This window comes from Ascaphus truei, chromosome 2 (genome assembly GCF_040206685.1).
Source record: "Ascaphus truei isolate aAscTru1 chromosome 2, aAscTru1.hap1, whole genome shotgun sequence".
Classification (NCBI taxonomy): domain Eukaryota; kingdom Metazoa; phylum Chordata; class Amphibia; order Anura; family Ascaphidae; genus Ascaphus; species Ascaphus truei.
In genome coordinates this window covers 384,969,232-384,971,808 of record NC_134484.1, presented here as the reverse complement: position 1 = coordinate 384,971,808, position 2,577 = coordinate 384,969,232, and the positions used below count along the sequence as shown (strand labels likewise).

The following is a 2,577-nucleotide window of genomic DNA, read 5'->3' as shown; positions in this document are numbered from 1 at the left end:
TACTGTAGATGAGAAGCTGCACATTTGATATTTTTTTCTGACTAAATAATGTCAAATCTGTTTTAAACCTCAGGGTCAATAAATCATATAAAATGGTTACAGTTGTTTGAGTGCTGGTACTGCTGGCGATTTGCGTTGGTGTATAGTACAGTATGTGTGACTTGCACTGATGCTCAGAGCCTTTGCTGCTGCTGCTGCTGCTGCGGTCCCTGCTCTTGTTGTGTGAAACTGATCCTGGATTGTTGGCTCAGCCTCTCCCTCTCTCTATTGAGTTGCTATTTTTAGCTAATCCTACTCGTGTCGCCACGGGCTGTGATCACATCTCTCTCTCTCTCTTTCTGTCTCCCTCCCTCTCCAATGCTCCCCCCTCTCCCTCTCTATCTGCAGATTTCAAAACATCACTGACTGCTCTCTCCATCCCCTTCTCAGTGGTCATGTAAATTGGATCAGCAGCAGTGCCAAGGCAACTTTTTCTCTCCACCCCCCCCTCCCTCCTTTTTGAAGATGGCAATTTTGGATGGACTTGGAAGTTCACCGAGCAGCTCGTGAATAATACAAAAGGTAAGTTCCAATAAACAGCAGCCAACTGATCCCTTTCAGGCAGATTTGTTGTTGGAGTAGTGAGTTGCAGGAAGAAGTGCTGTGTAAATGCATGTGATGTGCCCCTGGCTGATTGCTGACAGCCCGTTAATGTCACTGCTGCACTAACACAACTATGCTGCTTTATGCTGTGTGATCGCTATGGAAGTAACATTGTTAACCTCATTTTCTTACCAGACTTGTTATGTCTGAACAACAGAACAACGGCAGCAGAGATGTTTCCATAAATTATATTGCGCGTTCTTAAATGGAAACAAACAAACAAACAAACAAAAAGTTTATTCATGTCTGAGGCTGGGAGGATGTACAGTATGGCTATTGTAGTGGGTGTATTTATACATTGCTATTTGCATGGCAGTGACATTGTATGAAGGTTCTCCAGCTTGGAGAAAAACGACTAAATGTTCAGGAAGGGAAACAATAAGTGATATGTCTAGGGTGTTATTAAATCTTCCGCTGTGGTGTCACAGTGGGACATGTGGGTAGAAAACAGGTGGAGCAGCTTGTGCCATGCACATATAATTTCTGTGATGGTCTTGTACAAATAAAATAACCAGATTTTGGTTCTGAAGAGATTGCAAGTGTTTATGGATTAGTCAACATTATGTCAAGGCGTGTAATAAATGTCAGAAAAAGAAGAGAAGTGTACATGTCATTATATGACATTATTTTGTACACAGTATTATGAAACACACTTCTAAGGAAAACGTTTGGATATAAAAAAAATAATGTCTCTGCAAACAGAAGGGCTCTAATAATGCATCTTTCTGCATGGAGAGGCATGGAAGTAATGTTTAAAAATTCTAACACAGTATAAACTTGGGTTGCATCAACATTACACCGCAGATGTATGTTGGCACGGATGTATTTTTTATTTATATAAGGCCACCACTCTACAGTATGCAGCATTTTACAAAAGAGACAATACATTACAGGAATTATAATACACGAAGTGCAAAAGACATATAATCAGCGTATACTAAAAGCAATCTATGCCCCAGAGAACTTACAATCTAAAATACAATGGAAATGTGTATGTGTATGAAAATGTAATTTCAGATTTAAAAAACTGTCTGTTTTAAGAAAACAATGTGAATATCCTCATCATTGCCTCTAGTTATTCACTGCTGTATAGGAGCATGCCAGCGACAAAAAGGCATTCTACATGTGTTTTATATCTGAATATAATGTGGCATGCATGTCTTACATATATTACAGCTACACCTGTTCACAGATTGTAATATATGTTTCATACAGTAGCTGGTAAAATAAAAAAATATTGTCTCAAAATGTTTCATATATTGATATATGAATGTAGCCGCTTTTATAGATATTAATACAGATTTCCATTATTCACATGTTTTATATCCTGGTATTCCACTGCAGCAAGTAATTTTTTGAACAGAAAAACATTTGTTTTGCCTACTATTAGTGCCATTACAATACTGATTTCACTGATACATATATTTCCTATTGTAGTCTCAAAACTTTCAGTGGCTTCTCAGGTTGACAGGCCTCTAATTGATTGTAGAACTGATGTCAACTAAGTTTCTGCATTTTACAAACCAGTCTGAGAAGTGAAAAAAATATGTGTGTATACAGTATATAATATATATACTGTGTACAGCTCAACCCCCTTATAACGCTGTGCTTGGGGTTCAAAGAATTACATCACGTTATAAGCGGATCGCATTAGAAATAATGTACAATTGTATGCATTGTACAATAAAGTATTTAAGATACCAATAATCTCGTTGTAAAGTATTCATAAACACGAAATTTGGGAGCCACGCTGGCATCGCGTTATAAGCGGATTCGCGTTGTAACGGATCGTGTTATAACGGGGTTGAGCTGTATATATATATACCCTTTTGGCTGAAGTGACAAAATACCCTTTTGGCTGAAGTGTTCTTGTCTGGGATCCTTAAATCCCACTGTCTTTTAGGGCAGTGGTTCCCAATCTGTGCGCCGCGGCTT

The 2,577-nt window shown here is 38.4% G+C and overlaps 1 protein-coding gene across 3 annotated transcripts in view; it reads left to right on the top strand.

Moving 5' to 3' along the window:
- Nucleotides 1–272: 272 nt before the first annotated feature.
- HDAC9 (histone deacetylase 9) overlaps nucleotides 273–2,577 on the top strand; it is an 869,204-nt gene continuing 866,899 nt past the window's right edge. The window contains exon 1 of one of the 3 annotated variants that reach the window (XM_075587185.1): nucleotides 273–561. The gene's annotated coding sequence lies outside the window, so the exon portion shown is untranslated. The remainder of the gene's footprint in view (nucleotides 562–2,577) is intronic. The other 2 variants (XM_075587187.1, XM_075587186.1) reach the window with 2 other exon arrangements.